This window comes from Solanum pennellii, chromosome 1 (assembly GCF_001406875.1).
Source record: "Solanum pennellii chromosome 1, SPENNV200".
In the NCBI taxonomy this organism is placed as follows: domain Eukaryota; kingdom Viridiplantae; phylum Streptophyta; class Magnoliopsida; order Solanales; family Solanaceae; genus Solanum; species Solanum pennellii.
This window is the reverse complement of record NC_028637.1, coordinates 74,192,292-74,207,282: the sequence shown is the minus strand read 5'-3', so window position 1 is coordinate 74,207,282 and position 14,991 is coordinate 74,192,292. Positions and strand designations below refer to the sequence as shown.

The following is a 14,991-nucleotide window of genomic DNA, read 5'->3' as shown; positions in this document are numbered from 1 at the left end:
GATTAATCTTACATAAAATTAACCTAATTTCGAATGAAAAGAGAAAGTGTATTTTAAAGTTGTGATAAAAAAAATAACAAAGTGTAATGAAAACTAAAGAATGAAGAAGAAGATGATAATGAGTGCGGTGTGAAGAAGACAAGGATGGTAAAGTTTGAGAAGAAATGTTGAGGGTCGGGCATAAGAAAAATTTTGATTATTTTGATATTCGTTTAACATGTATGTTTATATTTTTTTCTGTCATGTTAGTTTCAATAAATAAATAAGTTCACCTTTAAGTAGCTAAAATGTGTGACACATAAGTACTCACCATGCTAATTAATCGTGTAATTGAATTGTCCGGACAAGTAAAGAAGAAAATCTATGTCTTTTCCTACTATATGAAAATGTGATGTCATGTGAAAATTAAGGCCTGAAATATTGTAAAAGAACAAATAAAAAAGAAAAGTAAAAAAGTAATTTAAAACGAAAAACTTAATACTTTTATATTGTTAAATTCTATGTATCGAAGACATGAGAAATAAGAAATAAAAATAATAAATAAGTAGAGAACGCAGAAAGACTTATTTTAAATAACTAATCCTTATTCCTTATATGCCCATTGTTTCTAAGGGTCTAATTCTGCGTCTGGTGTTGTTAATCCAATTCTTCAATAATTTGGGATTGATGTCAATTTCATAACAAAAGGGGATAACCTGTTCATAGCTCTTTGTCCATTTCCATCTCATGATCTTGTTTGCAAAAATCCAAATCCTCTCTCTTTGTTAAGGATTCAACCTCATTCTCTTTGAAGAAGACGAACAATCATTGTACTTTATTTTCAACTTCCTCATTATTATCTCTCCTCCATTTATCTCCATCTTTGTCTCCACATCATTGTTGTTCTTCTCAGACATTTCACAAAGTTGCGCCCTAGGTCTCATTGTATATTGTGGTGATTGATCATCAATGATAACAAGCGGATTACATGTTTTTAAGTTGAAGATATAATTAATTACTTATATAAAAAATTATAAATTCTAGATCTAAAATTTCTTTGATATTTTAAGTAAGAAAGGAACAAAAACGATCAATTTTCTTCTTTTGTAGTTTAGTAAACAAAATTTTGCCTTTAAATGTGTAGTTCTATAATCTTTAAGTTGATGGAAAACTTTGCTCACTTGTAGTGCCTCAATTCGAGTTTCTGCTGTAGGATTTGTTACATCTGGGAAGTACCTCCTAGATGGAACCGGTGTCGTCGTCCTCGAAGAGGACTAAGACTAGCCTCTTAGCATTCATCATTACATTCATAGGTTAAGAATGCAGAAAATTGTAAACTTTTCGTCTACACTACTTTATGAGGTTTACTTAGACCTCTAACTTACTCATAATATATTCATACCGAGTATGGATAGACCCGTCGTATAAGAAGATTACATAGTCTTCTACTTTTATGGCACATATATATAAAAGATACATAACATAGTCTCAAAATGTATTTCGCATATCATAACGATCTAAACAAGAGTATAACCATTGGGCATATGCCATACATCAATACAATAAAAGCCACATATAGGTTATACAATCATAGTACTCCAATGCAAGAATGAACAAAGTGTTTTTAAGACTAATCAACATTCAATGCTAGAAAATGGTATTGTCCTCGAAGTGGTGAGAACCTACTCAACTTGGAGAATGAGAATCCAAGTCTTCTTCAAATAACCGCAATCTCCTCAACGGACGGAACCTAAAATATTTGGGACAAAAGGGAGAAGTGGGGTTAGCACATCACTTGTATTAAGTACGGGCACATATGCACACACAACATAGAAATCATGCTTAAAATGGTCATTTCATTAAAGCATGCTAATTTACTTTGAAAAGCCTTATGCACATTCAAGAACCAATACAATTTAATAGCACATATTCATTACGTCAAGACCATGTATATCACAAGACAAACAATACAAGGTCTAGTCAAGTCAACATACACATAAACACAATTGAGCACATAATCAAGACAAATCTATCATCAAGTTATAATATCAACAAGCATGAATAAGATTTTATAACATCATAACAAAGCAAGACTATTACTCATGAACCCTCATTATGTCCACTAGTGCAATGACTAAGTAAGACCTCATAACCTCACTCAATCAAATAAACCCATTAATAATTATAAGCAAAGTCCAACTTCACATACTACATCATTAAAAGTAACCATCTTAATACTTTAACAATATAGACCACCATATGTTCATAAGTAAAATTAATATCACATAGTGTCATTAACACGTAAGATCAACATATACATATCATTTACATTCATAATCATATAAGCACATAAAAACATCCTTCTAAGACTTTCCTCAAGGCTAACTAGTGCAATGTATATGTAGAGTCTCATACCCCTACCTAGACTAAGCTAAACCTCTTAGGTTATCCTAGTTAGAGTTCACTTTATCCTTCATTTTACCTTTTGGGAACATCTTGCCTTAACCGACATAGACCACATGAGCTAATGTGGAATCCGGTGTCATGGAACCCTACACCAAAAGAAGGAGGACTACTTGCCAAGGTAGTACCAAAACATGAACATAGCATCTCTGTGGATCCACTAGCTAGTATTCCTATAAGGGCAACATAGTTCAAGAACTCGGAGATGTATTTGGGAACCTCTTTATGCTACATTCATTATATCCTCCAATCTCATGAGTACATTAGTGATCCTACCTTCCCTATGTTGGAAGGGACATTCCTCACTTCTACTTCACTCGACTCTAAGCTAGAGTCCCTTCTGAAATGTCTTTAAGCCTTTATTAATCATCATAGCTTAATTTTAAGGAAGTCCATGCACAATTTAGAATAGATAAAACAAGTCTAACAATCAATACATTCATCAATTCCCATCAAGTTATAAGTAAAATCCAAGATTTGGAGAATTTGAGAAAAGGGACATGATCCACATGAATTTCCCATAATTATCATCAATTACTCAACAATATATACTTATTTAGTCATAGGCAATCACAATTAATCATAAACAATCATAAATTTCAAGTTTAGAGGGAAACCCATTAGAATTGGAAAAACCCTTCGAATTGGGTGATTTAGAAATCAACTTTGAAAGGACCTCTTGGGGAAAGAAATCCTAAGAGTGAAGAACTCATACTTCAATGAAAATTAATCCACAAAATTGAAGTGAAATTCTAGAGAAATTGTCCTTCTTCTTCAAGCTTTCTTCCTCTTTTAGGGAGAGAGAAAGTAGAGATAGATGAGAGCTTTTGGGTTTTGTTTTGGGAATTTAGTTTTCGTGAGTGAAAAATAACTTAAAACTGACCCTAAGACAATATATAGTCACCCCCTAAATTAACCAAAAGACCCCTCACTTAAATGGGTTTTTTTGTGAAGTCAAAGCTTAAAGTACGATTTCAACGAATTTGGGAAATGGCCGCGCGCCGCGGGGTCAATTTCACATTTTATTTTTGAAATACGGGTTGAGGCAGTGGACATCGTGGAGTGCACACATCGCGAGAAAATATTTTTCACCCCACGTGTCAGTTGCGCGTCGCGCAGTGACCTTCAATTCTAAGCTGCCGCAAGCTGCTTTTGCAGCTTGCTCGCCAAGATTTGGGTCCTTGATTCCTTGTGGAGTCGTTACTGCATGTTTGGACCCTGTGTATTATATTTTACCTATTTAAAGTCTTTTTACTAGTTTTAGATTTCATATGAACCTCTCAAACCTTCACCAAACATAGGGACATCAACTAGATCGATTTAGCTAGTTTTCGGACGTCATGAACATTTCTTGACTCTAAAACATCCTAAATGGTTATAAACATTATTTGAGTCTTAGAAACATGGTTATAAATTTTAATTCATCATGTGAGGCTCTAGCTTGTGTCATGGACTTTCGGAGTGCTACATTATCCCCCTTTAGGAACATTCGTCCCCGAATGACACTAAAATCTTTTGAAGGGAAAGGATAGACTCAATTCTAGCAGCCCAACCAACAATCAATAGAAAATCATCATGAATCACAGCTCATAGGAGTGCTTCACCACTCCATTCAACTCATAATCATGGCATTTATACATAGCAACTCAACACATCAATTTCTTCACATAAGAGCTCCACATTACTACATGAGGAACTTCCTTCTCAACAACAACATGAATTCAACACAACATATAAAGTCACTTATACCAAAATTCTTTCATAACATATTAACATGCTCAATCTCATTTCATATAGGCAACATCATACCAAATACACAAATAAGTGCAAATTGAGCAAAAGAGCATTTTCACATGAAACTTCATTTTAGCAAAAACCTTTATCATAAATATGCACATCTTTTCAAAACAAGTCAAATTCAATTTATTCATTATTTGATTAATAATTGGAACCACTAACCTTAATCAACAAAGGAATGAGGATAACGGGACTTCATGTCGGCTTCGGCCTCCCATGTTTCTCCTTCAACTAGGTGGTTCCTCCATAGGACTTTTACGGAGTCCACTTATTTGTCCTCAATTTCTTCACTTGACAATCAAGGATTTCCACCAGAACCTCTTCATAGGAGAGGTTCTCATCCAGAACTAGACCCTCAATAGGAAGAATGGACTCGGGATCACCGATGCAGTTCTTAAGCATAGATACACGGAACACCGGATGAACCTACGCTAGTTCACTAGGTAGTCTCAAATAATACGCACCTTTTCCAACCCTTTGTTAAATTCCATAGGGACCCACATATCGAGGAATCAACTTCCCTTTCTTGCCAAATCTCACCACTCCTTTCACGGGTGAAATTTTTAAATACACCTGATCACCTTCTTCAAATTCTAAGTCCCTTCTCCTATGGTTGGCATAAGACTTTTGCCGACTGTAGGTTGTTTTCAGTCGGTTCCTTATCATATAAACTTTCTCCAAAGTCTTATAATCAATTCGGGACCAAAAAGTGAAGACTCACCCACTTCAAACCATCCAATTGGATATCTACATCTCCTACCATACAAGTCCTCAAAAGGAGCCATAGATATAGTTGAATGGTAACTATTATTATAAGAGAACTCAACCAAAGGCAAATGTTTATCCCAATTTCCTTTGAAGTCGATCACACAAGCTCTAAGCATATCCTCAAGGGTAGTATGTTCCTTTTGACCATCCGTTTAGGGATGAAAAGCGGTGCTTAACTTCACCTTTGTACCCAACCTTTTTTGGAATGACCTTCAAAACCTAGATTTGAATTGTGCACCCCTATCCGATACGATGGATAACAGAATACCACGGTGACACACAATCTCATATATGAAGATCCTTGCATAATCCTCCTCTGAGTAAGTGGACTTGACAGGTATAAAATGTGCAGATTTGGTCCACCTATCCACAACCACCCATATAGAGTAATGTTTCCTTTGTGTTCGAGGCAAACTTACCACGAAATCCATATTTATGATTTCCCACTTCCAAGTGGGAACTTGGATTTCTTGAAGTAGACCACTTGGCTTTTGGTGCTCGGCTTTAACTTCTTGGAAATTTGGATATTTTGCAACAAATTCCGCTATAACCTCTTTTAAGCCTTCCCAGAAAAACACTTCTCTAAGGTCATGATACATCTTTGTAGAACCGAGATGAATCGAATAACGGGAACCATGAGCTTCCTCTAGTATCCTGTTCCTCAAATTATCCACATTAGGAACACACAACCTTCCTTGATACCTCAAGACACCATCCCCCCAAGGAGAATCACTCATTAATTTTACCAAGAACCGATTCCTTTAAATCCACCAATGATTGATCAAGGTGGTGCTTAGACTTCATCTCAACCACCAAAGACGATGCAGAGTTATGATGGACCATAAAACCACCATTTGGAGAATCTTCCAATCTACACCCAAACGAGCCAACCTATGAACATCTTTAACTAGGTATTTCTTAGCTTCTTCTACATGAGACGCACTCCCCATGGTCATACGACTTAGAGAATCCGCAACCACATTGGCCTTGACGGGGTTGTACAGAACACACTTATGTCGTAATCTTTCAACAATTGCAACCACATTCTTTGTCAGAGATTCAACTATTTTTTAATAAACACATTAAAGACTCTTGTGGTCAGTATATACATCCAAATGGACACCATACAAATAATGTCTCCATATTTTCAAGGCAAATACCACGCCGCTAACTCAAGATCATGAGTTGGATAATTCTTCTCATTCAAGTTGTCCAGAAGCAAAAGCTATTACTTTCCATGTTGCATAAGCATACACCCCAAGCCCACTCGGGATGCATCACAATATACATCCTTGGTACCCTCCGGCAGAGTCAATACCAAAGCGAAGGTAAGCCTCTCTTAAAAGATTTGAAAGATTCTTTCACTTGCCTCCGACCACTCAAATTTCACACTCTTTTGGGTCAAGGAAGTCAAGGGAGACACAATAGATGCAAAACCATCCACAAACCTTTTATAGTATCCCGCTAGACCCAAGAAACTCCTAATGTCGGTTGGAGTCAATGGCTTAGGCAATTTTTCACCGCCTCGGTTTTCCTTAGATCAACCTCAACTCCCTCACTAGAGATGATATGACCCAAAAATGCCACCGACCTCAACCAAAACTCACATTTGCTATACTTGGCGAATAATTGGTGTTCCTTAAGTACTCTCAACACCACCTTCAAATGATCCATGTATTCACACTCATTTTTAGAATATACCAAGATGTCGTGAATTAAAACAATGACAAATGAATCTAGGTAAAATTTGAAAAACTCTATTCTTGAGATCCATAAACGCCGTTGGGGCATTAGTGAGACCAAAGGACATTACTAAGAACTCATTGTTACCATATCTAGTCCGAAATGCTATTTTTGGTATATCCTCACCTCTCACCCTAAGTTGGTGATACCCCGATCTCAAATCAATCTTAGAAAAGTAGTTTACCCCTTGGAGTTGATCAAACAAGTCATCAATCCAAGGGAGAAGATACTTGTTCTTAATAGTGACTTTATTGAGTTGGTGATAATCAATGCACATTCTAAGAATCCATCCTTCTTCTTCACAAAAAAAATTGGAGCACACGATGGAAAAATACTAGGTCTATGAAGCCTTTGTCTAGTAAGTCCTTGAGTTGAGCCTTCAACTCTTCCAATTTGGCTGGAGCCATATGATAAAGAGGAATTGAAATGGGATTAGTATCCGGTAGCAAGTCAATAACCAAAAGCAATCTCCCGTTCGGGAGGGATTCCAGGAGTATCGTTAGGAACGACCTCCAGAATTTCCCTTACTACGAGGACCGACTCAATGTGAGAATTTTCGGAGTCAAAATCTTTGACATTTACAATATGATATAAACACCCTTTAGAGATCATCTTACGAGCCTTTAGACAAGAGATAATACGACCTCTAGAAGTGAAATTTCTCCCCTTCCACTCGAAGACGGGTTCATTTGGAAAATTGAGATTGACAATTCTTGTTCTACAATCAATGGAAGCAAAGCAATCATGAAACCAATCCATCCCAAAATTACATCAAAATCTACCATATCAAGTTCTACTAATTCAACATGAGTAACTCTATTGGGCAACATTATAAGACAATTTCTATATATCCTCCTTGCAATCACCGACTCACCCATCGGGCTGGACACTATAAAAGGTTCATTCAAGATATCGGGCAAAATATCAAACTTTCTAGCTATCAAGGGAGTAACAAAAAATAATGTAGCACCCGTATCAAGTATAGCATAAACATCAATAGGGAAGACTTGTAACGTACCGATCACCACATTGGGAGAACTCTCTTGTTCACCCCTAGAGCGAAGTGCATAAAAGTGATTCTTCTTTGGAGCATCAACATTAGAACAACTAGTTTGAGCTTGCCCATTTCCTTTGTCTTGCCCTTTCACATTAGGGCAAGCCCTAATTTTGTGTCCACTCTTTCCACACCCAAAGCAATTTTTCGCCACAACAAGGCAATCACCATAATGCGTCTTGCCACACTTTCCACAAGTTGTCTTCTTTCTTGGTGAGCTAGTACCTCTTTCCTTTCGAGACTTAGGGTTAGACATCTTATAATCACTAGTCTTGGGAAATTTGGAAGGAACTTGACTAGAGAACCTTTTTTTGAACCTTCGTTAGTCTTGGATATCAAGCCTACCCTATGAAGAACCACAATCATATGACCTTTCCCTATTAGCATCTCTACTCTTCTTCTTAACCCTTGCCTCCTCCAGTCATTGAGCATGAACCATGAAACGACAAATATTTATATTACCATGTAGCATAGCCGAATGGCATTCTTCTTTCAAGTCATCGGACACTCCCATCACAAAGCGTCTCATCTCATCCCACGGGTCGGAAACCAAAGAAAGAGCATATTTCGACAACTTAGTAAATTTCAAAGAGTTGTCAAGCATACTCATGCCTGGATGAAGATTTATGAATTCTTCCACCTTAGCTTCCCTCTTTTCCCTTGGAAAGAACCTATTAAGAAAACCCTTCTTGAAAATCTTCCATGTCATCGGACCACACCTCAAAGGCCCATTATCTCTCCATTGAATGTACCGAGTTTGGGTCACGTCCTTGAGTTGGTAGGTGGATAACTCATCCTTTTCACTAGCAGTCAACCCTATAGCATATAGGATTTTGTAGACTTCATCAATGAACTCTTGGGGGTCTTCCCTCCCTTGGACCCATAGAAAGTAGGGGGATTCATCCTTGTCAAAACCCTCAAGCTGGATTCCATGGTGCTAACATGTTGGTTTCTCGGGATACCACCTTTAGCTTGGGTCATCATGGCTTGAGCTTGAGTAGTGAAGGATTGTGCTTGAGTAGTAATGGATTGGGGAATTTGGAGAAAGGCTTCCCTTATATCCGTATCCGACAAGGCCGGAGGATTGGTCGAATCTTGATCATCATTAGCAACTTCTTCAAGAAGAGGATCTTGATTACCATAGGGACGAACTCCCGCATTATCAATGTTTTCATCAAGTCTTCGTGCGGCTTCCCTTCGAGTATTCATACCTATAACCACCATACAAGGTTTAGGTGTAAGCACACATAAAGTAGACTCTAGAGGCACGACATTGAATTTCCAAGAAAATGAGAATTTTCTAAGCATCATATAGCTTGTCATTCATAAGTGTGGCGCGCTTCACAATTCTGAATAAGAACCTACATAGACGTGGTTTAATGAGACATAAATCCTCAGAATATTCAACCTCATGCTCAGATACCAAGTTTGTTAATTCTGGGAAGTACCCCCCAAACGCAACCTGCGTCGTCGTCCTCGAAGAAGACTAAGACTAGTCTCTTAGCATTCATCATTACATTTATAGGTTGAAAGTGCGGAAAATTGAAAACTTTTCATCTACACTACTTTATGAGGTTTACTTAGAACTCTTGCTTACACATAATATATTCATATCGAGTATACATAGACCCTTCGTATAAGAAGATTACATAGTCTTCTACTTTTATGGCACATATATATAAAAGATATATAACATAGTCTAAAAACGGATGTCTCATATCATAACCATCTAAACAAGAGTATAACCAATGGGCATAGCCAATACATCAATATAGTAAGAAAGCCACATAGGCTATATAATAATAGTACTCCAATGAAAAAAAATTAACAAAGTGTCTTTAAAACTAATCAACATCCAATTCTAGAAAATGGTATTGCCCTCGAAGTGGTGAGAGTCATACCCAACTTGGAGAATGAGAATCCAAGTCTTCTTGAAATAATCGCATTCTCCTCAACGGCCGGAACCTAAAATGTTTAGGACAAAAGGGAGAAATCGGGTTAGCACATCACTTGTACTAAGTATGGGTACATATGCACACACTATATAGAAATCATGCTAAAAAGGGACATTTCATTAAAGCATGTTAATTTACTTTGAAAAACTTTATGCAGATTCAAGAACCAATACAATTCAATAACACATATTCATTACGTGAAGACCATGTACATCACAAGACCGACAATACCAAGTCTACTCAAGTCAACATGCAACAATCAACATAACTAAGCACATAATCAAGACAACTCTATCATCAAGTTATAATATCTATAAACATGCATAAGATTTCATAACATCATAACCAAAGCAAGACCATTACTCATGAACCTTCATTAAGTACCCTAGAGCAATGACTAAGTAAGGCTCCATAACCTCACTCGATCAAGTAAACCCAATAAGAACTATAAGCAAAGCCCAACTTCACATACTACAAAATTAAGAGTAACCATCATCATAATTTAACAATAGAGACCAACCACATGCCCATAAGTGAAACTAATATCACATAGTGTCATTAACACGTAAAATCAACATATACATATCATTTACATTCATAATCATATAAGCACATAATAACATCCTTTTAAGACTTCCCTCAAGTTTAACTAGTTCAATGTATAGGTAGAGTTGCATGCCCTACCTAGACTAAGCTAAATCTCTTAGTTTATCATAGTTAGACTTCACTTTATTCCTTCATTTTACCTTTTGGGAACATCTTTCCTTAACCGACATAGACCACATGAGCTAATATGGAATCCGGTGTGATGGAACCTACACTGAAAGAAGGCGGACTTCTTGCCAAGATAGTAACATGAACATAGCATCTATGTGGATCCACTAGCTAGTATTCCTAATGGGGCAACATAGTTCAAAAACTAGGAGATGTAGTCGGGACCCTATTTATTCTACATGCATTATGGTCTCCAATCTCATGAGTACATTAGTGATCCTATCTTCCCTATGTGGGAAGGGACACTCCTCACTTCTAGTTCACTCGGTGCTAACCTAGAGTCCCTTTCAAAATATCTTTAAGCCTTTATTAATTATCATAGCCTAATTTAGGTCATAGGGTCTACCCTTTATATAGTCATCATAGCTCAATGGAATTGCATTAGTATTGTCCTTTCATTACAATTCACTCATGTGAGGTTAGCACAGTTACATAATCATATTATGACAAGGCACATAGGAAAATTCATCACCACCCTTATGTCATTACATCCTAGCCAACAACTCACAAGTCATAACTTAAGACATTCAAATTCAACAGCATACCAACCCTAATCAATCTGATCATAAGGTATACTTCAATATAACTTCATCACTAAATACAAGTAATCGTAACTGAAGTAAAGGATTGAGATCACAAGACTTACCCCAATCTCTTTCACAAGCCATCATCATGGTCTTACCATCAACAAACAAATAACATCCAATAATAAGTGTAGTAACATCATTCAATAGCAATTAATACAACGGAAAAGGGCCTAAAATACCCTTGAAGTATCATAAATTGTACAAAATTACCCTCCATCTACCTATTGGCTCCAAAATACCGTTCTCATCCATCTATTGGCTCAAAAATACAATTCTCATCCACCGATGGGTTGAAAATTAACCACTTGTTTAATGATTTTAAATTTAAACTATTTAGATATTTTTAATACACGACGCTCAACTATTTTTTATAATTTAACTTAATAATATCATTTATTAACCAATCTATTATCCACCCATTACTAATTAAACCACACCCAATAAATAACCCCGCCCCATTACTCATGCACAACAGAAAAACTACTACCGATGAATGTTTCTAAAAATTTGAGGCGAAAATGCCTATAAAAGTACATTATCATACATTCAAGTCCTCAGTAAAAAATATATTATAATTCAAGTGTCTAAAAAAAATAACCGACAAACTTAAAAGTCTGACTATGTTCATCTTAACTATTCATTCACCCCAATTATGTGATGTTACTTTATAGATAATTTTTTTTAAAAAAATAATATATTAAAGTTTTAATATTTAAAATAAAGAATAAATATCTATAAAATTATATATAAAAATGTGCACGAATTAATTCGAGAGGTGCTACTTCTTTACCTTTAATTTTAAATTTCGAATTCAAGCTTGAAAAAGAATCCTATTGGAAGTGTCCTCCTAAATAAACGGCTCAATCTAAATTTAATTGGGGTTTCAATTCGGACTCAAATAATTTTGAATGTCATTTTCACGAAATCAGTAATTTCTTTGTGCTTTAGTAGTGTTTAAGGCGATTTTGATATTAAAAATGATATATTAATTGGGTGGAGTTTTATTAGTAATAGGTGAGTAGTGGGTTGATATATAAATTATATTAATAAATTAAATTTTATCCAATAGTTGAGCGCCAAGTATTTTTAAAATATTTAAATAGTTTAAATTTGACACAGTTAAATAAATAGTCTATTTTTGAACCCAGAGTTGGATGAGAATGGTATTTTGGAGCCAATAGTTGGGTGAAAAGGGTATTTTGGAGCCAATAGGTGGATGGAGGGTAATTTTGTACCATTTTCAATACTTTGAGGGTATTTTAGGCCCTTTTCCGTTAATACAATAACTAAATCAACTGCATCATCACTATCCCAATTAACTTCAATTCGAAACCTAGGGTTAGGGGGAAAGGGTTCATAACGAATTCTTGAAGAAATAGATTGAATCCCAACGACACATTAACATAGGCAGTCCATGCACGAATTATAATAGATACAACCAGTCTAACAATCAATACATTTATCAATTCCCATCAATTTATAAGCAAGATCCAAGATTTGGGGAAATTGAGGAAAGAACATAATATACACCAATTTCCCATATTTATCATCAATTACTCAATAATCTATACTTAATTATCACAATTAATCATAACCAAACATAAATTTCAAGTTTAGAAGAACACCTATTAGAATTGGAAAACCCTTGGAATTGGGTTATTTAGAAATCAACTTTGAAAGGACCTCTTGGAGAAAGGAATCCCAAGAGTGAAGAACACATACCTTAAAGAAGATTAATCCACTAAATTTAAGTGAAATAATAGAGAAATTGGCCTTCTTCTTCAAACTTTCTTCTTTCTTCAATGAAGGATTTAGGGAGAGAGAAAGTAGAGAGAGATGAGAGCTTCTGGGTTTTGCTTTGGGAATTTGGTTTTGGTGAGTGAAAAATGACTTAAGACTGACCCTTAGTAAATATATAGTTTCTCCCTAAATTACCCAAAAGACCCCTCACTTAAATAGGTATTTTTGTGAAGTCAAAATGCTTAAAATACAAATTTAACGAATCTTGAAAATGGTTGTGCGTCGGGGGGTCAATTTCACATTTTATTTTTGAAATCCCGGTTGAGGCAGTGAACCTCGTGGAGTGCATGCGTCGCTAGAAAACTTTTGTCACCCCACGTGTCAGCAGCGCGTCGCGCAGTGACCTTCAATTCTAGGCTGCCTCAAGCTGCTTTGGCAGCTTGCTCTCCAAGGTTTGGGTCCTCCTCAAGAACCCTTCGACCGGTCCTTGGGGAGTCGTTACTAGACATTTGGATCCTTTGTACTATATTTTACCTATTTAAAGTTTTTTTATTAGTTTAAGACTTCATATCACCCTCCCAAACCTTCATCATACATAGGGACGTCAACTAGTTCGATTTAGCTCGTTTCCGGACGTCATAGACGTTTCTTGACGCCTTGAATCTAAAAAATCCTAAATGGTTTATAAATATTATTTTAGTCTTAGAAACAGTGTTCTAAGGTTTAGTTCATCATGTGAGTCTCTAGCCTATGACATGGATTTTCGGAGTGTTACAGGATTGAGTGAGGTGACGAGAGCTAAAGCCAAGGTTCCTTGCAATACATAGATGTTCGTACGATTCTTGTGGATTTTGCGTATTTTTGAATTCAGCCTCTTGTTAGGTCTTCATTGAAGGATTGTCCACCTTCTCAAGCCTCTCTACCATACCCTTAGAAAGTGACAACGGATGTACAATTTAAAGATTTACCTAAAAAAAGAGAGCTCATATTTATACACATGATGGTCTGATGAGTCACATTTAACCTACGAAAAAAATCAAATCAACAAGTGAGAGATATATCTGTTGAAAAAAGTATGATTGATCTTTGTGATTTCAACAAGTACCGTGGCTAGGATGATTAATAGAAATGATGGGACTCTCCACCCCATTCTCTAAATCCACCTCAACTTTTCTATGAAAATTTCGATGGCAATGACAAGTAGAACAGATGAAGGATTCAAGGGTTTGAGGGGCACCAGTTGGACAAAATTCACTACAACCATCAAGTACATAACAATTAGATCTAGCTGCATAGTTATGCCTATACTCAAGATATTTCACAAGAAAATGCTTGTTGTTGTTAGAATCCATAAGAAAGAGAGCAATTAATTGAAGGAGATTTAGCTAGGAAACTAGTCTAGCGGTGAGGGAATATAGGCAAAATAGTTAGTAGATAATATAGATGGGAGGAAGATTGAGGTATGTGCTTAGCTGGGCTGCATTGCATGATAAAATGCCATTTGGAAATAGTTTATAAAACAAAACTTTGTACTTTATTGACGTAATTCATAATTTTTGGAGTACTCAAGATATTAATTGTCATCTACTTTCCGTTTTTGCATTATCAAATACTTGCTTAGTAAATTCATATATGAAATTAATTCAATCAGAGTATTGTAACGACCTGTTTAGTCGTTTTGAGCTGCAGATTTTATTTCTGGAAAAATTGGCTGAGACGACGGAACCCACGACGGACCGTCATGGGCACGACGGACCGTCGAGGGGGTCTCGTTCCAAAATACTTAGAATTCTGAAATTTGGGTACTAAAATCGACTCTCTGAACTTCGTAACGGAATGGCAGGACGGACCGTCACAGGCGGGACGAGCCGTCACAGACTCTTGGTGAAAATCTAATCTCTGAACTCTGTGACGGAGCAGCAGGACGGACCGTTGCAGGCACGACGGCCCGTCACAGACTGCGTAATCCCATGCTGGGTTGGATTTCTGTTAGTTATTTAAGGGGCGTTTTTGACTATTCCTGCTTTAATTATAAAGTTAGAGGGTTAATGTTAATAAGTCTAATTCCTTGGGGGTTAAAAGAGGTAACCTTGAGTTAATTAGTGGGATATTATTGCCATCTTTATACTTA

General features: G+C 36.3%; 1 pseudogene; it reads right to left on the bottom strand.

The window, feature by feature from the left end:
* Window positions 1-568: 568 nt before the first annotated feature.
* Window positions 569-14,212, bottom strand: LOC107023047 (annotated as a pseudogene).
* Window positions 14,213-14,991: the final 779 nt, after the last annotated feature.